Below are 22,422 nucleotides of genomic sequence, written 5' to 3'. Positions count from 1 at the left end.
AAGGGAAGTGGAAAGGATTTTACTAGTGGAAGATTTTATTGTTCTTAACTTCATTGCTTGAATTGGAGACATGGCCATGTCTTTATAGGCCTTACAAACACTAGGTGACCACACATTTAGAATTTTTCGTTGTGGCTAATTTTTAACTACAACTTTTGCCTAGATATTTCTATCTGTTTAAAAGAAATTTATTAGATGCTTAGATATTTCTAGCATTCATAAATTTGTTTTGAAGATATTTTATAAATGCTCAGATATTTTGCTGCTCTAAATTTGTCATATTGTGTAAAAAATAATTGTCAACTGAGAATGTGTTTGGTTTGTCTGGTTGTTATGATTCTTGAAAGATCAGGACACATTCAGAGCAGCGAAAATGCCCATTCATGAACGAATGTTTAGAGGCAAACCTTGTTGCGGAAGCTTGTGGTTGAGCAATTACCAATATTATGGCGACTGCAATTTCTGGAGAAATATAAATTTGGTGAATAAAAAAATACAAAGAAAATATGACACAATAATTTACGTGGTTCGGCGTAATACCTACGTCTACGGGCAAAACCTAGAAGATAATTTTACTAATAAATGAGAATTTACAAAAGTGGTAAAAACTCTTAAAAACCCACAACCCCAATACACCCAATTGAATCCTCCTAGCACTCAAGTAGAAGATCTCTCAAAACTCTCAAATTACTTCACTTGCAATTGCAATTACGCACAAAAGTTGCTCGTGGCATTGAGCAGTAGACACCATTCATTTTGCATAGGAAACGTCGTCATTTTATTTATCAACCAAAAACTTGTTATCACATATTTGTCTCGAGGCTAAAGAGTGATTTTCAAATGGTATTATTTGGTTGGTTCCGAATTTGAATCTTAAAGATAAAAGAAATAAGGAGTTAAAAAGTTAATTTGAACTTTATCTACTACTCTATCATTTAAAGAAAAATAAAAAAATATATACTATCACAAATTTAAATTATCCATTTATAAGGAAAAACATAAGAATCATGGCTGATTTTGTCAATTTATGTGTAAACTATGTAATATACGTTAATCATAAACCAGTTTTATGATTGGGTTCCCTTAAAAAAAGTACACCAAGGAAATTCGGAAAAAAAATTCCTTTCATTTTCTTTTTTCACTCAAATTATTTTTTATATGTGAATTTTATGTTCTTAAAGTTTAGGGTATGTTTGATATGGGATTCAAACATAGCACTGAGAAGTTAAGATTAATTCAAAATTTTGAATCGTATTCTTCTTATTTTTAATATCCGAAAAATTGTTTCATATGAATATGTAAAACTGTTTTCAATAAATAAGAATTCATGAGTGGAAAAATTATGATTCCATTAAGATATAAGCGCAATCAATATGTGAAACAAGTAATATATCAAAGTAAAAAAAGATGGAGAACAAACTCTATCGAGGATGCAAGTACTACTTCAAAAACTTCTCTATCGAGAGGAAAAAAAATCGTACCAGTCAAAGACGATGGGATAGAATTACTATGTAAAAAATTACAAATTTATCACACTAAAAGATGTTATCAATTTATCTCACTCAGAAATAAGGAGATTCAGAAATAAGGAGACAATTTTCGGATTTTTGAACGGCTGAAATAGCTCCATTGATTTTAACATTTAGAACGTACAACATTATTGCAGGGAAACACCATCAATTGAGTCCCCGTCGAGTCTCACATTTTCAACACTAAAAATGTGAGTTCCTGATATCATATATAAATATGTAAAATGGGAAGGGAAGATATATGAAAGATAAATTGAAGTGAAAGGAAGAAATGGAAGGTGAGAACACAAAACCAAAGATACTTATCTTTGGGGGTACTGGATACCTCGGTAAGTATATGGCGAAAGCAAGTGTTTCTTCTGGTCACAATACTTTTGTTTATGCTCGACCAGTTACAAAAAATTCAAGAACCTCCAAGCTTGAAATCCACAAGGAATTTCAGGGTTGGTGTCACCATTATTGAGGTTACTTCATTACTCAATTATCTCGATCTCCTTTGCTTTTATTTTTTTCCTTTAAATGTCCGAGTGAAATTCGAACCTCGGTTTTTTTTTTAATTTTTTTATAAAATTAATTTTGTGTTGATCTAATTGGAACCCTTCGATATTATTTATAAGCTTAAGTGTTAATAATAATACTGTTGAAATTATAACAGGGAGAGCTAGACGAGCACGAGAAAATTATATCTATACTTAAGGAAGTAGGTGTGGTGATATCTACTGTAGCTTATCCCCAACTTCTTGATCAACTGAAAATTGTTGATGCAATCAAAGTTGCTGGTAACATCAAGGTATTTGTTTGAACTTTGAACTCTATACCTTTTGAAAAAGCTTTTGTTGTGTTTTTCCGAAGCATTAGAAAATTTTCATACGTAAATATTGACACTTTATAAATGCAGATTTGAAGCTAAGGAATGATAATTAGCTGCAAAAAACCGAAAACGCGAAGGCTAGTTAGTGTCAATTAGCATAAAATACTTAAAATCACAAACTCTAATTTAGTGGTGAATGGTCTAGAAATTTTCAGGCATACTCCTTTTGGTAAAGAGACCATTTTATCGGACAAATTTCCCGGGTCTAATTATTTCTAAAAATAAAAGGTCTCCATGACCTTTTACTAAAGCATGAAGGTGTTAATGTCCTTTTTCCAAAATTTAGATATAATATTAATAATAAAATGTGTCTCGTTATTAATAATTTTAATATAAAAATTTATAAATATATATTAGGGTAAATACTCGTTTAATCCTTATATTTTAACCTAAGCACCCGTTTAGCTTCTATTTGTTTTTTAAAAAATACCTCAAAACATCATTATAGTTAAAAATGTTACATTACACAATTATTTATAAAAAATTAATTTACCCAATTAATTTGAATCGTAAAATAATAATATAAAAGTTTGTGTAAATGTTTTTGTTACTTTTATGTTTAATTTGATAATTTATTATTTTTTTCTTCTCATTAACATCTCAAAGAATATTGTTCCTACGGTATTATTGTAAAAAGAAAGAAAAGTAAGTGTACTAGTTTATTTAATAGCGGGATTGTCTTGAGATTTTTTTTAAAATATAAAAACTAAATGAACACTTGACTCAAAATATAAAATTAAACAAGTATTTACTCTCTGTTTATTATCTTATTATATTTATTAAAAAAATAAAGTCAATATTTGGGGTTACTATAGTCAAAGATATTATGAAATATTCAGTCAAAGGAAATTCCATGGACATTTTTCGAAATTAAGAGAATCCATGAGTATATTTGGCCAATTCTTAGGAGTTCTGGGTGTCATATTTTATGAGATTCAAACTTGGACTTGGGTCTTAATATTAAAATTACAGTTCAATGCTGCATTTTATAAAATTTATATTGCACATGATCTTAAAACACACTAAGTTTTGGCCGCTAGAGGTTTCTTCCATCTGAGTTTGGATGTGAAGAGGACAGGGTAATGCCTCTGCCTCCTTTTGAAGCTTACTTGGAGAAAAAACGAATAGTAAGAAGGGCAATAGAAGCAGCTGAAATTCCCTACACCTTTGTCTCAGCAAACTGCTATGGTGCTTACTTTGTGAATGTCTTGCTTTGTCCATCTGAGCCACATGATGATGTTGTTGTTTATGGAAATGGTGAAGCAAAAGGCACGTATACTTTCCCAATGCACAAGTACTCCACACATTGAAAAACAATTTACACTTAAAGTTCATTTGTTGAATATCTTTATGATGTTATATCATCTATTTATCTATTTCAGTTGTCTTCAATTACGAGGAAGATATAGCTAATTGTACAATCAAAGTGATAAATGATCCAAGAACATGCAATCGAATTGTGATTTATCGTCCGCAAACAAATATTATATCACAACTTGAATTGATCTCGGTTTGGGAAGAAAAGACAGGTCGAAGTTTCAAAAGGGTTCATGTTTCTGAGGAAGAACTAGTAAACCTATCTCAGAGTAAGAATTTCTTTTTTTTTTAGCTTTTTTGATAAAAAGATTTAATTCTATACGAAGTTACAAAAAGATAAAATCACTGCAAGCAAGAGCGGAACCATATGGGCTAAAGTGTAAATCTAGTGGGGTCAATAGCTAAATTTTTCAATTAAATTTCAAAGCAGACCCTTATCTTTTATAAATTTTTTCCACATTGATTGGCCAGGCCTGAAGGCCATGACCTACATATCTTTCTCAGTGTCAAATAAAATTATGATGGTAAGATACTTATCACTCATTTGACTTTTAACTGTTTGAAAGTTGGTGTTTAATTAAGGGTATCAAAACCCACACTCAAAATACAGTCGGATAATTAAAAATTTAAGAAAAATCAATAAAATAGAAACCATTTAATGTTAAATGAACTCAATTTACAAAGTGTTTCTCAATCTTAGAAGTATTAATTTATGTTGTGTTTACTTTCTGGAGTGGGAGTGAGGAGTGTGGATTCCTCCCACTCCAGTGTTTACTTCAACAAATTGGTTTCGGATTGGGAATCCCACTCCGTGAGCCCCACCCATTTTTGGAGTGGGGAGTGGGAGTGGGACTCCCATGGGGAGAGGTGGGAGTGGGAATCCACTCCCACGTCTCCATTTTCTATCCTTTTTAATTTAATTTAATTTAACTTAATTTAATATTTTATATTTAATAAAATAAAATAAATAATATAATATTTATTTGATTAATATTATTATATTTATTTGATTAATATTATTATATTTATTTTTAAAATAATAGTACTATATTTATTTAATAATAAATAATAATAAATAGTTTATTATAAGAAAATATTAATTTTGTACTAAATAATATTATATTATTATTTTATATAATAATAAACTTAATATAATTATATAAAATAAAATAAAATAATGTTTCATTTTATATTTACCCTTCTTTTTTACCCTCTTTTTATTAAATTTACTATAATTATATTTAATAAATATTTAAATAATATTATATTTATTTAAATAATATTATTATATTTAACTAAATAATAATTTGGTTTGATTCTAAGTCTAAATTACTTAAAAATAATAATATCATATTAATAGAGAATTAATAATATTACTATATACCATCTTTATTTGAAAATATAATATTATTATATTTATTTAAAAATATTAGTATTATATTTTTTTAATATTAATAATTAATACTAATAAATAGTTTATTCTAAGAAAATATTAATTTCATACTATGTTAATAGTAAAAATATTTCATTTATATTGCCCTTATCAATAATTTTTAATTTATATAATTAAAATTAAAATTAATAAAAAATTGTGATGTTCATAATTAAGAATATTAATAATTTATTATAAATTTACAAACATAATAAAATAAATGTTTATTCATTAAATATATTTTTTATTAACTTTGTAATTAAAAATTATAATTATTTAAATAAGAAAAAAATTGTAATTTGAAACTATTTACTCCCAATCCAAGACAAAGTAAACACATAAATTGAATTCTGATCTCCATTTCATGCTTCCATTTCAATGTAAGTAAACAACCTACTCCCACTCCCACTCACACTCAACACTCCCAATCTTAGGATTCCCACTCCAATCCAAAAAGTAAACGCTACCTTAATGTTAGGGTGATTTAATGGCTTTAATTTTAGAATTTTTTTTTTAAATTGAAAGAAATTGAGTTTAGCCCATTCTAAGAAAAATTCCTATTTTCACCTCTACCTAGTTCTACCCCTGACTAGAAGATTTTATAGCCCCCATCTCTTTGACATCTCATTCATTTTACACTTAAATTAATATTAATGTTCACCACAACCTTTCCATCTTCAATTGTGGCAGCTTTACCACCTCCAGAAGACATACCAATATCCATTATACACAGCATACTTGTAAAGGGTGACTTGATGAACTTTGAACTCGGAGAGGATGGCATTGAAGCTTCAAAGCTGTACCCTGATTTTAAATTCACCACAATTGATCAACTTCTTGACATTTTTCTCATTAATCCCCTAAAGCCTGCACGCACGGCTTTTGAATAAACAGCTTAATTTATGTAATCTTCGACCTTAATTTATGTTTCTGAAACTAGTTCTATCCTTGTTTTTTGTCAATAAATCAACTCCATGCATGTTTTGAAGCTTTATATATTGTTACCATATAGAAAAATGTTGTGGTAGCCAAAAATATAAAATAAAATAAGCAGACAACATAAGCGATCATGATATTGTTTATAATGAAATGATACATCATCTAGGGGTGGGCAAAAAAACCAAGGCCTAGGAAAAATTGAATTGAACCGGTGGATCAGTTCGGGTTCGGATCAGTTTTAATTCTTATAAATATTCGAATATCCAATTTATAAGAAAAAACCGAAATACCGGTGTGGATTTTGTTTTACTTAACTGAACCGAATAACCGAACTGAAGAACTGGAATGTTTTTGTAATTTTACCAAAACATGAAATGTGTTTTATGTTAATTCGCTATGCAAAATGATTACAATAAACCTACTCACACATGATTGTTATTTTTATTTTGTGTTGTACCTATTACTATTTTTATTTTTCTTTACAACTTTAAATTTATTTAGATGGAGCATTGGAGTCTAGATTTGTATTCTTAAATCTTAATATTTCATATTTCATTAGCATTAGTTAGTAAGACAGTTGTGATAAATTTGTTTTGAATACTTTTTGTTTATTGTTAGCATTTATAATGAAACTATAATGAACTGATTACTAAGAAAAATTATTTTATTAATGAGGCCCAACAAACTAAAAATTTGGAATTCAAAATAGGCTCAATAGGCACAAAACTGAAAAAACTGAAACGAACCAAACCATGGATAAGATCATGTTCGGTTTTTTATTGTATTCAGTTCTTATTATAAAATAAACAAATTTAATCTGTTGTACTCAATCTTGATCTGAACTAAACCGAATCGAACCGTGCACACCCCTAAATTGTCTCATTATCAAAGAAATATTGTGGTAGCCATGTTGACTATGCAGCCGTTGAAAGCTCCTGGGGTTGTTGGGCTACATGCCGTCTTCTATCAATCTCAGTGGCATGCGGTGGAGGAGTCAGCGTGCAACCTGGTGAAGAATGTTTTTACTGGGAACAGTGTCCTGAGCGAAGTCAATAAGACGTTGATTGTTCTTATTCCTAAGACTAAGCATCCCAATAGCCTCAAGTTGTATCGCCCTATTAGCCTCTGTATAGTGTTCTACAAAACTATTACTAAGATTGTGGCTAACAGGATTAAAGTCATCCTCCCTGACTTGATCGGCCCCACTCAGGCAAGTTTCGTCGCTAGACGTCATATCACAGAAAATATAGTTGTCGCCCAGGATATCATTCATAACATAAGGATGAAGAAAGGTAAAAGGGGGCAAATGCTTATAAAGGTTGACCTTGAGAAGGCTTATGGCAGATTAAGTTGGGAGTTCATTCATGAGACGTTATGTGAGGCTGGTATTTTGCCTGATCTTATTCGTACTACTATGGATTGTAACCCTTCAGCGACGATGCAAATCTTATGGAATAGTGAATTGTTGGAGAAAAATCAGTTAAAAAAAAACTTTCAAGACCGATCTCATCCAATATATAGGAATACGTAATCTAGAAAATCATACCTTAACAATCTGAGAAGATGAACAATTGAAATTAATCCAGGCTTCCCAGATCACGATCTGTCACCACTATGTTGATTAGATCACGATTCGTCACCAATTAATCTTCCGAGTTATGACTCAGGTTTGATCTACACTTGACGTGTGGGCGCCTTTATCACTACTAAAAGCAACTAGTAAGAGAAAATATTCCTCTCAAAATTAGAGAGAAAAAATCTTTTTCTCTTGATCTGTATATTGTGGCTATTTCTGCTTTTGGGAGAAAATAAGTCATTTTATATCTTTATTTGGTGGAAACCCTAGGCTCCATATTTTTATATTTTTTAATTCTATTAAATCAAATTTGATTTAAATTAAAAATAATAAAATAAAAAGTAACATTACTTCTTCTTGTTATAGGGGTCCACTTTGTAAAATAACACAAGACCCCTTAGACACAAGCACATTATATGAAGCCTCCCACTAAATAATATATTTAGGCTTTTAACCCAAATAACTAGTTATCTTGCTTATTAATCCAGTAGCGGCGCAGTCAATTAAATGAGCTAATCCGGGGATCATTTGGGTACATACAATAGTGACTACAATAATTAGGCCTGTAATTAAACTAGCCCAATTATTTAATTCCAAATCTACTCCACTAAAAGATTGAAGTTGACCTCCATAATTGTATACTATCCAGGATAGTGTTCTCGAATAATAATTCGACCCATGCCACATTGATTTCTTTACTGAATAATCCTGCATACCACATCGTTAATTAAATTGATATCTCAACTGCCCAATCAATTTAATTACATCTTGTTCCTTGATAAATACTGGTTTTCTCTAATGATCATTTTCAACATACTAAATATGTTGACACACTCTGGCCAGAGAATGCTATGATCAAGTATCGAAAACTCATCAAGAGATGTGTTGTACAAATTCTATATTGTTAATTTATAACTCCAATACTCATAATTGCTGCCACCAAAATACCAGGTAATCTTGACTGCAAGTGTGTGTCGTGCCCATTGGTAACTCAAATGAAATAACAATTACAATCATGAAATTATAACTAACTCAAGATTAAGATTACAATAAAATTAATGCCTATGAGATTTAATAAGTCTGACAGTCATTTCAAGGTTAATTAAATCTCATATGTGATCCAGCTCAATGTAGTCAAACTACATCAGTAAATTCATACATAATTAAGATAAATCATTCAATGAATTTACTACAGTCTAAACATAAATAGAGCGCCCAACTCTATTTATCAACTGCGAACTTAATTTATTTAATCATAAAATAACTTATATTTATGTCTTCTGTGAATCCATATGATGATCACATAAATACATATAATATGATTAAACAGACCTTATTTAATATATTTATGCAATTGAAAATATCTCAAATATTTTATTAATCAAAAAATAAATTATTATGCTTTTAAAAGAGCACATAATCCCAACAATCTCCCACTAACTCTTTAAAGCATATCTGGCATATTGCACATACTCTAGGGGCTCTAAGTGCAGGTTATAAAGGTTTCCCACTAATGACCATTGTAATAAGATATGTCATATAACATCTAATGCCATTTGGGGTATTGTCATATAGCCTTTCTACATTATTCCTTTATAATATGATACTTCCTCTCAATATATTTTTGTTTCTTGTGGTTCCTTTGTTCCTATCACACCACCATAATCACAAAATAGTTTAAAGGGTGCAGTTACAACAAGTACCACCTTAAGATTTGTAGGAACTTGCGGAGCCATACAGCTTCTTTTACAGCTTTAAATGTAGCCACATATTCAGCTTTAATTGTGGAGTCTGTGATACAAGGTTATTTCACACACCTTCAACTAAAAGCTCCACTTCTTAATGTAAACACGTAGCCAGAAGTTGATTTTCTGGAATCCTTATCTGACATAAAGTCAAAATCAGTATAACCCACTTGAATGAGCTCATCACCAGAATACACAAGCATATAATTCTCAGTTCTTTTCAGATACTTCATTATATACTTGATTGCAGTCCAGTGTTCAGATCCAAGATTAGATTGATATCCGCTAACCATCCCTACCGCAAAATAGATGTCTGGCCTAGTGCGAAGTGTGGCATACATGAGACTTCTCACAACTTCTGCATAGGGAACTCGTCTCATTCTATTTCTTCAAATGTTTTGGGTGATTGATCCTTAGATAATACAATTTCATGTCTGAATGGTAATAAACGAGTCTTGAAATTTTTCATGCTAAATCTAGCTAATATCTTGTCGATATAGACCGCTTGAGACAAGGCTAAAGTTCTATTCTTCCTGTCTCGTAGTAATTTGATACCAAGAATATAAGGTAAAAACTCGTTTAGACCCTATATTTTGAAGTTAGTGTCCGTTTAGTCCTTATATTTTTAAAAATACTTCAAACCATCCCTACCATAAAATTATTGACACTCTTGCCATTATCTTTTGTTCCTTTTACTTATTTTTACAATATTACCCTATTATAATAATTTTTTTTAGAAATTATTAAAAAGAAAAAAAATAAATTACCAGTTTAACACCAAAAAATAAAATAAAAATAAAAAATATATATTAATTTTTGTGGAACACTCTCTTGAGTTAAAATATTAATTTTTCTAAAAAAATTGATAATGTAATTTTTTATAATATTATTTTTTTAGACATACGTGAGCTTCCACAAAAATTAATATATACTTTTTTTGTTGTTATTTTATTTTTGAGTTTAATTTGATAATCTAATTTTTTATTAATATCCAAAAAAGAAACATTATTGTAAGAGTGTTATATTGTAAAAGCAAGTTAAAAAGAATAAAAAATAATGGCATGAGTGTTAATATTTAGCAGTAGGGACGTTTTGAGGTGTTTTTAAAAATATTAGGACTAAATGGGCACTAACCTCATAATATAGGGACTAAAAAAGCTTTTACCCCAAGAATATAACTTGCCTCTCTCAAGTCTTTCATATCAAATTGTCTTGTTAACCAACTCTTTATTGTAGTCAATACTCCTATATCATTTTCAATTAGGAGAATATCGTCTACATAAAGAACTAGGAAGGCTACAAATTTTCCCTAAATTTTCTTATACACACATGATTCATCAATGTTCTGAATGAATCCAAACGATTTAATCGCTTGATCAAATCTGATGTTCCATGACCGGGATGCTTGCTTCAATCCATAAATAGATCTCTGCAACTTACATTCCATGTGTTCTTGGTTGATGCAGCGGAAGTTTAATGTTCAAAATATTCTGTTGATTCTAAAGAATACCAGAATAAAAGAACAACTAAATTCACGTTGATTCAAAAGAATACCGCGAACTTAGGGGCTAAGACTCGTTGATTCCACAATATACCGAGAATTAACTGTTCAAATACTCACAAAAAGATTTGAAAATTGAAATATTATTAAACTCAAAATTCTACCTTCAAAGGCTACAAGAGGGAGCTATTTATAGTAGTAATAATTATCCTAATTCATGAAGTAAAAACAAAATCCTAAATTGAAAGGGAAACAAAATTCTAAATTAGAAAGGAATTTAAAAGTCTTAAACTGTAGTTAATAAGGAAACTAATCTTAGTATAATATGGATTCCTACTCTTCATCATTCCCCCCAGGGTGGAGAGAATTCGCCCTCGAATTCGGATTGTCAGCAACAACATCTCCATCATGATCACCTCTGTAAGGAATAAGATGCTTAACATTAAATACATCTGCGGTGCGGATATGACTAGGAAGCTTTAATCTATAGGCATTAGGATTTATCTTCTCTATAATCTCCAAAGGGCCGATTTTCCTGGCAGAAAGCTTGTTGTATTCACCAACTAAAAATCTATCTTTAGTTAGGACAGCCCAAACAAAATCTCCCACTTGAAATTTCAAAGCTCGACGTTTTTTGTCTGCCATAATTTTATAACCTTCGGTCGTCTGCTTCAAAGACTCTTGCGTAGTTTCATGAATCTTCTGAAGCTGCTCAATAAAGTCTTCTACTTTACCGCTTTTGCGAACTAAATCTGGAACTAGAGCCAAGTCGATGGGAGCTCGTGGATTATATCCGTAATTCACTTGAAAAGGGCTTAAACCAGTACTACGCTTAACTGCACGGTTATAAGTAAACTCGACTTGATATAACTTCTTATCCCACATCTTCAAGTTATCGCCAACTAGACTACGTAGATAGTTTCCTAAAGAACGGTTGACAACTTTAGTTTGACCATCTGTTTGTGGGTGATAAGCACTACTAAAATTCAGGTGAGTGTTAGTCAACTTCCATAATGTCTTCCAAAAATGGCTAAGAAATCGTGTATCCCGGTCAAATACTATAGAACTTGGTAAACCATGCAATCTATAGACTTCTTTGAAGAATAGGCGAGCAATAGTCAAAGCGTTTGTAGTCTTCTTGCAAGCAATGAAGTGAGCCATTTTCGAGAATCGATCAACAACAACAAATATTAAATCCATACCCCTCTGAGTGCGGGGTAATCCCAAAACAAAATCCATGCTAATGTCAACCCAAAGTTGTGTTGGAATCGGCAGCGGCATATATAACCCAGCATTAGTTGCTGCGCCCTTGGAAACTTGACAAATGCGACAAGTCTCGACATAGTGATAGACTTCACGCCTCATAGTAGGCCAAAAATAAGTGTTGGCGATTAAAGCCAGAGTTTTGTCACGACCCATGTGCCCTTCGTTATGTAACTCTGAAATGATTTTCAATCTCAAACTTGAGTCAGGAACACACAACTGATTACTCTTGAAAAGGAATTCGTCATGTAAATGATAATCTGAGCGAAACCCTGCAACAACGTCTTCTAATATAGGAGCAAAGTAAGGATCGGAAGCATATAACTCTCGAAATGTGTCAAATCTGAGAACTTGATTATGTATCTGTGTCAATAAAGAAGTTTGTCGACTAAGTGCATCTGCTGCCTGGTTGGATTCACCAGAGGTATGCTTCACCACAAAAGTAAATTGTTGAAGGAATGCTGTCCACGTGGCATGTCTGTGAGAGAGCTTGTCTTGACTATTAAGGTACTTTAACGCGGCATGGTCAGTGTATAAAACAAAGTCTTTATGAATTAGATAATGTCACCAATGTTTTAACGCTTGGATTACTGCATAAAATTCCACGTCATAAATGTTGTAGTGTGTCTTTGCTCCATTCAACTTCTCACTGAAATAAGCTATAGGCTTACCCTGTTGGCTAAGAATAGCTCCAATACCGACCTTAGAAGCATCATAATGTACCTCAAAAGTGAGCGAAAAATCTGGTAGGGCAAGTACTGGGGCAGTAATCAACTTTTCTTTGATAATCTTGAATGCCTTAGTAGCTGCCTCTGTCCAAGAGAATTGTCCTCCTTTCATGCAATCCGTGATTGGTGCCATAATAGTACTGAAATGAGGAATGAATCGCCTGTAAAAAGAGGTCAATCCATGGAAACTTCTAGTGGCGGATAAAGTAGTTGGCTGAGGCCAATCTCGAATAGCATCCACTTTTGATTGGTCAACAGATATACCATCCTTCGACACCACATATCCCAAAAATAATAATTTCTCTATCAAGAAAATACACTTTTTTACTGCTGTGTATAAACTTGCTGCTCTTAAGGCTGAAAGCTGTTTTCCATTCATCTCCAGGCCCTATTCGAATTTGATGGTAGCCACTTTTCAAATAAAGTTTGGTAAAAATTATTGCTCCACTGAGTTGATCTAACAAGTCATCTAATTGAGGGATTGGAAAACGATATCGAACTGTAATTTTATTGATAGCTCGAATGTCCACGCGCATCCTCCAAGAATCATCTTTCTTTGAAGTCAATAAAGCAGGGACTGCACAGGGACTAAGACTTTCACGGATAAATTCTTTTTCTAGTAGCTCTTCCACTTGGCGCCTTAATTCTTTATGTTCTGTAGGACTCATACGATAATGAGGTCGATTTGGTAATGTAGAACCTGGTACCAAATTAATTTGGTGTTGTATATCCCGAAGAGGTGGTAAACCCTGTGGTGTCTCATTGGGGAACAAATCTTGAAATTCCGCCAGAATAGGTGTCACAGCTTCAGGAATCTTCGAATCACCGTTACTCTCTTTTCCCAATAAAATGTAGACTCTTTTTGTCTCTGCTACAACATCTATAAATTGCTTCTTGCCTAACAAATAATTACCCAAGTCTTGCTGGAGAGTAAACTCCTTTTTAGGTAGGAGAACGATCTTGGTGTTGTTAAACATAAAGCTGTAGGTGTTTTTCTTCCTATCATGTGCTACGTTTCGATCATATTGCCAAGGTCTACCCAGTAATAGATGACAAGCATCCATAGCCACAACATCACACCAAATTTTGTCTTTATAAATTGAACCAATGGATAAGGAAACTAAGCAATGTTTCGATACTGTCACTTGATTTCCCTTCTTCAGCCATGTGAGCTTGTATGGAGTTTGATGAGGTTCTGTCTTTAAATTTAGCTTTGTTATGGCTTCTTCCGAAATGACATTCTCGCAACTGCCTGAGTCTATGACCATACGACATACTTTACCCCCAATTGTGCAAGTAGTCTGAAAGATATTTTGTCGTAGCCACTTGTCTTTGTCTTGACCTTTAGGAGTGAAGAATGCGCGGTTCACGATCAACATTGGTCCGCTATCACCATGTTCTTCAACAGATTGAGCGCTACCACTACTATCAAAAGTTCGCTCTACAGTGAACTCTTCAGTTTCTTCATCCTGATAGTCTTCGCTTTCCTCTGTGCCTACGAATAAGCCTTTACCATATTTTCCTCCCTTTTTACATTCTGTCATTCGGTGCCCATTCTCTCCGTAATTAAAACAGCGTAATCCCGAACCCGAGGATTGGGTTTTGCTGTTTTGACTGATTTCACTAGGTTTACTAGTTTTATTTAGAGGATTTGGAGGAATGAAATTACGAAATTGGGAAGTCGGGTTTGAATTATCATGAACAACACTTCGAACACCCCGAAAGCTTGAGTCAATAGTACGTCAACTAAATTGCTTCTCCAACTGCAAGGCTTGTTGGTGTGCCTCTGAAATAAAGTATGGGTCAAGTAAATTTAATTGGTCTTGAAATTAAGATCGCAGGCCTCCAATGTAGCGGGAAACCTGCTGTTCTTTTGTCTTTGTCAAGTCATTGCGTGCCACCAACCAATAGAATTCTGTAGTGTAATCATCCACTGATCGATTACCATGCCTTAAATTCTGTAGCTGTTGGTATAATAGTTTGGCGTAATTATGAGGCAAGAATGCTTTGTTGAGTGTTAGAAAATGCATATTTATAAAGGAGAAAATCGTCATTTTACATTTCAAGTCTCACTAACAACCCTTACTTTTATGTATTTAAGCTTCTTGTAATTTAATTATGTGTGTTTTATTTTAATTAAGTATTTTATGTATTTTAGGGGCATCATGGTCATTTCATAATAAACGAGAGATCAGACGGCAAAACAGACATCACTTTTGAACTCAGGACGGTCGAAAACTTTAGAAGGAGCATAAAAGAAAAAATGGCACTATTCACATGTACGGTACTATTCACGTGTACGGTACTGTCTATGTTACTGTTCATGACACTGTTCACATAGACGGATCGATGACGTGGCATTGACCGATGATGTGGCATTGATTGATGAGGTGTCACGATCCTGTTGGGCTAAAATTTTTATGTACTGTTGATGGTGACGTGGCAACATATCAGTGGACGAAAAATCTCGCGTACGGTACATGCATCACACAGGATTATTTTCAACCAAACCCTGTCACTGTTCAACCCGGGTCAAACCGTGTTACTGTTCATCCGCGTGGTCAAACCGCGTACTGTTGACTGATGATGTGGCGCAATCCTGAGCGTCCAAACTGTTTTTAATCCGATGACCATGATTTACTCCATGTATTTATAAAAAGGTGGCCTCTCCCCCCTAATTTGATATCTTTGAATTCATTTTTGGGATCCATTTTTTGTAATTCCTTCTCCATCTTGTATTTTCTACGTATTTTAATAAATTTTCATTTTGCCCCTAGTTCAATTATGAGTGGCTAATTTTCTTTCAAGCTTTGGTTAAAGGTGAAGTCTCAACATGTGTCATGGGCTTTATTTGGTAAATTTATTTTCTCTTCCATTCTAGTTTTTGTGGATGTTTTGACTTCTCGTCGACAAATAATAATAAGCTTGTCTAGTACCGCCTTGGTTTCACCGGCCCCCTAGTACAAGGTTATTATTATTTGACACGATAAGCCCTTAGCACCATATTGATTAGAGTGTGGTTCATGAGGTGTGGATTCCCCTCTCATGATTTAATTGGTATTAATAAGGAATATTTAGCCCACGGTGCATGTTGATACGGATCCAGATACCCAAGTACGTCATCTCAATAGATTTCTCTTCAATTTATTCTCGCCATTTCAATTCCAATTTTAGAATTTATTCTCGTCATTTTAATTCCAATTTTAAGATAATCTAAGTCACTTTCACCACAAATCCAACCACTCTCATACAAAATTAATTCTACATATAATTAAAATCCACCTCCTCGTGAGATCGACACTCGTCTCCATTAATCTATTCTACAATAGATTCGTGCACTTGCGAGTTCAGTAAAATTTGCACAACAAGTTTTTGGCGTCGTTGCCGGGGAGGTAAGTAATTTTAATTCATAGAATTAATTTTTGTGAATAATTTCTTTTAAATTGTTTTCTTGTATATATATATTTTTTAAAAAAGTGAATCTGCATTTAGAGGTTAGTATTTCTTTCTTTCTCTATTCTTTACAATTCTGCAATTTAATTTTTAATTTATTTTTTTTTGTAATTTTTTTATCTTATTAATTTATTCTTAGTTAATTTATTTCACGTATTTGTTTTAGTGTGTTTTTATAGAAATATTGTAACAGCGCAATAAGGTTAGTATCGTAATTTCTCTTTTTTCTTTATTTTTATTCGTTTTGTTCCCATTTATTTTTGTATTCCTTGCATGCATGGTCGTAGGTCATTATTTCCTAATCTTGAACCTATAGACCTTGAATTAGAAAAAACACTTCGCACACATAGGCACGTTAAAAATAAATTTAGAATGGATTTACAAGCACCATAGGAGAGGCCATTTAAGGACTACTTCAGTCCCTTAGCTAATTTGAGCACATCATGTATAAGATACCCAAATGTAGCTGCTAGGAGCTTTGAACTAAAACGTAGTATGCTAAATTGTCTTCCCACATTTTATGGCCTAGAAAATGAGGATCCATATAATCATTTGAATGATTTTCATGCTATTTGTCAAACATTTAAATATGAGAATTTTTCAGATGATGATGTTAAACTCAGACTATTCCCATTTTCTTTAAAGGATAGAGCTCGTTCATGGTTAAATACTTTACCTGCTAATAACATTACATCATAGGAACAAATGGTAACGAAATTTTTGAATAAATATTTTCCAGTGCATAAAACCAATGCTATTCGCAGGGAAATTTCAGAGTTTACCCAGAGAGAAGACGAGCAATTTTTCGAAACATGGGAGCGATTCAATGGGCTACTCTTGAAGTGTCCACATCATGGGTACGAGAAATGACACCAATGCCAATACTTTTTGGAGGGATTACTACCAAATGTGCAAGAATGGCTAATGGCAACAAGTGGAGGAGAGCTATTGTCAAAAAGTACATCAGAGATTTGGGAATTCTTCCAGCGACAAGCGGATAATTCCCAACAACGGAGTCGGTCACTCAGGAATACTAGAAGAATTAAGGGAGTAAATGAGGTTCACATTGGCGAATCGAGTTCAGAAATTAAAGAAGTCAAGGAGATGGTTGAAAGTCTTGCTCGACAAATAGCATCGTTATCGACTGCTAAATCAACAGAGCCACATAACCCTGACTCATATCCAGATCAAGCCAATGCCATAGGTGTAATGAGAAAACCATCAAATTACAACCCATACTCCAACACATAATCCTAGATGGAGATACCACCCTAATTTTTCATAGTCTCAATGATTCCAACATAATGGACCAGCAGCTCCAGCTCCACCAACGCAACCAATTTCTCAAACTCCTCAAGCCTCTCAACCCCCATTTAGACCATACAATCAGAACCCGAACTACACTCAGCCCAGACAATGGGAGGATTCATTCCAAAATCTTAAAAATCTTACTCACTCCACGATTGAGCAACAGAACCGCACCATTGATGGGCTACGAAATGAGTTGAGAGCAGGTTTCAACTCGCAAGCCCAATCAGTTTCAAGCCTGGAGAAGATGTTGGGACAACTTGCTTCTTCAGTTTAGACCTTGACAATGACCGTTGAGAAAGGTAAATTTTCAAGTCAACTAGTGCCTAATCCTAAAGGAGTACATGAAGCAAGTACCAGTTCACCACAGCAGCATGGAGAGGTCAAAGCAGTCATGACCTTGCGAAAAGGAAAAGAAGTCGACAACAAAATGGAGATGCCAGCGACAAAAGAAAATCAAATTGTACTTGTGAGTGTTGATGACTCATCACCGGAGGAGAGAGAAGAAACCAAACCACGAGAATACGTTCCGAAAGTTCCATTTCGTCAGAGGTTAGCGAAAGAAAAGAAGGAAAAATCCACAAGTGAGATTCTTGAAATCTTCAAACAGGTAAGTGTTAACATCCCTTTGCTTGATGCTATTAAACAAGTTCCATCTTACGTCAAGTTTCTTAAAGACCTTTGTACTAAAAAGAGAAACATTCACGTTCAAAAGAAGGCATTTTTAACAGAAAACGTTAGTTCTATACTCCAACATAAAATTCCTCTAAAGTGCAAAGACTCAGGCTCCCCCACTATCTCATGTAGCATAGGGAACTACACAATTGAGAATGCTTTGTTGGATTTAGGAGCTAATGTAAATCTGTTGCCTTACTCAGTATTTTTGAAACTTGGACTTGGAGAATTACACCCAACGCTAGTGGTGTTACAGCTTGCAGATCGGTCCACGAAAATACCTCGTGGTATTGTAGAGGACGTGCTTATCCAGGTAGACAAGTTTTATTTTGCTGTTGATTTCATTATAATTGACACTCAACTAATACAGGATTCAAAGAAGCACATCCCCATTATTCTAGGCCGACCTTTCTTGGCAACTACGGATGCTCACATTCAATGCAGGACTGGAAATATGCAGTTGTCCTTCGGGAACATGACTATCGAGCTGAACATCTTCAACATTGCCAAACAGCCTCACAATGCAGATGATGAAATTATTGATGTGGATTTAATTGAAGTATTAGTTGATGACACTTTTGTTTCAAACCTTAGTGATGATCCTTTACAAACATGTTTAACTTACTTTGGTTTTGATTTTGATATTGACATATCAGTCGATGAGGTCAACGCCCTACTTGACTCAGCACCATCCATGAACACTAATAAATGGAAGTCAAGAGTTGAACAACTAACACCATCAGAAAAGAAACTCATCCCATCATCAGAATCACCATCGAAACTCGAGCTCAAACCATTGCCCAACACTCTAGAATATGCATTTTTGGGAGAAGAAAGTATTTTGCCGGTAATCATCTCATCATCCCTAAATGACGAATAAAAAGGTAAGTTGGATGTTTTAAAAGAGTACAAAGGAGCATTAGGATGGACTATAGCAGACATTAAAGGTATAAACCCAGTAGACTGCATACATTACATTCACCTCGATGAAAATGCTAAATCTACTAGGGAAATACAACGTCGGTTAAATCCTAATATTAGACGTAGGTATTATTTACCCAATTTCTGATAGTTCATGGATCAGTCCTGTACAAGTTGTCCCCAAAAAGTCAAGAGTCACAGTAGTTACCAATGCTGATAATGAATTGATACCAACTAGAGTAACTACAAGATGGCATGTATACATTGATTATAGAAAGTTGAATTCTGTCACACGTAAAGACCATTTTCCTTTACCATTTATCGATCAAATGCTTGATAGATTAGCAGGCCATGAATTTTATTGCTTTCTAGATGGCTACTCAGGATACAATCAGATCCCCATAGCACCAAAAGATCAAGAGAAAACTACTTTCACTTGCCCTTTTGGCACATTTGCATATAGGAGAATGCCATGTGGATTATTTAATGCACCTGCTATATTTCAACGATGCATGTTAAGCATTTTTTCTGATATGGTTGAACGATTCCTTGAAGTCTTTATGGATGACTTTTCTGTCTTTGGTGATTCGTTTGATCAATGTTTACATCATCTAACACTAGTTCTGCAGATATGTATCGAGAAGAACTTGGTCTTAAATTGGGAGAAATGCCATTTTATGGTAAAACAAGGTATTGCTCTCGGTCACATCATTTCGAGCAAAGGTATTGAGGTTGACAAAGCCAAGGTGGATCTCATTTATAATCTTCCTCCACCCAAAACAGTCAGAGAAGTAAGATCTTTCCTTGGGCATGCTGGTTTCTATAGACGTTTCATTAAAAATTTTAGCAAAGTTTTTAGACCCTTATGCAATTTACTTGCTAAGGATGTACCTTTTATCTTTGATGATTCATGTCTTGTGGCATTTGAAAAACTAAAGCAGTTGTTGACATCATCACCCATCATTCAGCCCCCAAACTGGAGCTTACCATTTGAGCTCATGTGTGATGCATTTAATTATGCAGTAGAAGCAGTATTAGGACAAAGAGTTGATCGAATCCCCCATGTTATTTACTATGCTAATATGACATTGAATAATGCACAGTTGAACTATTCAACTACTGAAAAAGAAATGCTAGCAGTAGTGTTTGCATTAGAGAAATTTCGATCTTATCTCATTGGTTGTAAAATAATTATATTCACAGATCATGCTGCTCTTAAATATCTTCTCACAAAGAAAGATGCAAAAGCTAGACTAATTCGTTGGGTGTTACTTTTGTAAAAATTTGACTTGGAATTCAAAGATAAGAAAGGGACAGAAAATGTTGTGGCGGACCATCTCTCTCGTCTCCATTTTGACACAATTATGGAAACATTACCATTGAATGAGTCATTCCTAGATGAACAATTGATGAGTGTGGAAGCATTACCATGGTATGCTGACATCGTGAATTATCTTGTTACAGGTCAACTTCCAGAACATTGGACCAAGCAAGACAAGGCTAAATTCTTTGTAGAAATAAAGAATTTCTTTTGGGATGACCTGTATTTATTCAAGTATTGTGCAGATCAAATTGTTAGACGATGTATCCCAGAAAATAAAATTCATAATATTCTTTCATTCTACCATGAACAAGCTTGTGGAGGGCATTTCAGTGCTAAGAAAATAGCAACTAAAGTTTTACAATGTGGTTTCTATTGGCCAACTATATTTCAAGACGCTTACACTTTCTGTTCTTCATGTGATAGGTGTCAACGAATAGGGAGCATTACACGAAGGAACATGATGCCACTAAATCCAATTTTAGTGGTTGAGATTTTTGATGTTTGAGGTATCGACTTCATGGGTCCCTTTCCCCCTTTTTTTGGCTATCAATACATATTGGTTGCTGTTGACTACGTATCGAAATGGGTAGAAGCAATTCCATGCAGAACCAATGATCACAAGGTGGTGATAGGATTTTTGAAAAGCAACATTGTTTCGCGCTTTGGATTCCCTCGAGCAATAATCAGTGATGGTGGTGCCCACTTTTGTAACAAAGCATTCAAGTCTCTTTTGACAAAGTATTCAATCACTCACAAAGTGGCGACCCCATATCATCCGCAGACCAGTGGCCAAGTTGAGATCTCCAATCGAGAAATAAAGCACATATTAGAAAAGACGGTGAGGCCAGACAGAAAAGATTGATCATTAAGACTTGATGATGCATTATGGGCATATAGAACGGCTTTCAAGACCCCGATTGGGATGTCACCCTACAGGCTAGTGTATGGAAAAACTTGCCACCTACCTATGGAACTCGAGTATCGTGCATATTGGGCTATCAAGAAATTCAACTTTGATATGCAGCAAGCCAGTTCAGAAAGAAGATTACAGCTGGGAGAACTTGAAGAAATTCGCAATGATGCATACGAAAATGCCAAGATTTACAAGCAACGAATAAAAGTCTTCCATGACAAGCAAATTATGAGAAAATCGTTCACTCCAGGTCAGAAAGTGCTTTTATTCAATTCTCGCTTGCACCTATTCTCAAGTAAGTTACGCTCTCGATGGTCTGGCCCCTTTATTGTTCATACTGTTTTTCCACATGGGGCAATTGAAATTAAGGACCCAAAAAACGGTGTCACGTTTAAAGTTAATGGTCAAAGATTAAAGCCATATCTAGAGTACCAACCACATGAAGAAGACACCGAAATAAATTTAAGTGACCCACCAGATTTGAATTGAATTTTTTTTCTTTTCGGTGATTTGATATTTTTTTTTCTTTCTTTATATTATTCTTTTGCTAATTGAAATTATTTTTGCATAAGTGTGTTTGTTTTACCATTAAGTTTTCTCTTATCATTGTTAATCATGAGTACCATACTTAGACCGTTCCTTCTGAACATTCTTAAACCACTTCAACGTGTTAAAACTCATCTCAAAAGGCAGATTCAATTTTGTAAAACACATCGTATTTGGGCTCTGCAACCACCAGAGTTAGTATCCTATGTTGAGAGTTTAGAAAGCCAACTCAGAGACATTGAGAGAAGTGTTTATAGCATTCAGTTGGAGCTTGAGGTAAATTCAATAAGAGGACGATTTTAATTTTCTTTGTGTGTTTTAATTTGTTTTTCTGTTTGTGTGCTTTAGTTTGTTACCCCGGTGAAGTGGCGGATAATGGTA

At 33.8% G+C, this 22,422-nt stretch overlaps 1 non-coding gene and 1 pseudogene across 1 annotated transcript; one reads left to right on the top strand and one right to left on the bottom strand.

Annotated features, from left to right (window-relative positions):
• Positions 1-1,800: 1,800 nt before the first annotated feature.
• Positions 1,801-6,039, top strand: LOC18049360 (annotated as a pseudogene).
• Positions 6,040-17,110: 11,071 nt separating this feature from the next.
• On the bottom strand, positions 17,111-17,214 carry LOC112100510. The gene has a single exon (XR_002906878.1). It is a non-coding gene; the product is annotated as a small nucleolar RNA R71 (small nucleolar RNA).
• Between the last annotated feature and the right edge of the window lie 5,208 nt (positions 17,215-22,422).

Source organism: Citrus clementina, unplaced genomic scaffold (genome assembly GCF_000493195.1).
Source record: "Citrus clementina cultivar Clemenules unplaced genomic scaffold, Citrus_clementina_v1.0 scaffold_3, whole genome shotgun sequence".
In the NCBI taxonomy this organism is placed as follows: Eukaryota; Viridiplantae; Streptophyta; class Magnoliopsida; order Sapindales; family Rutaceae; genus Citrus; species Citrus x clementina.
The sequence above is the reverse complement of the archived record's forward strand: the minus strand, read 5'-3'. Positions and strand labels throughout refer to the sequence as shown.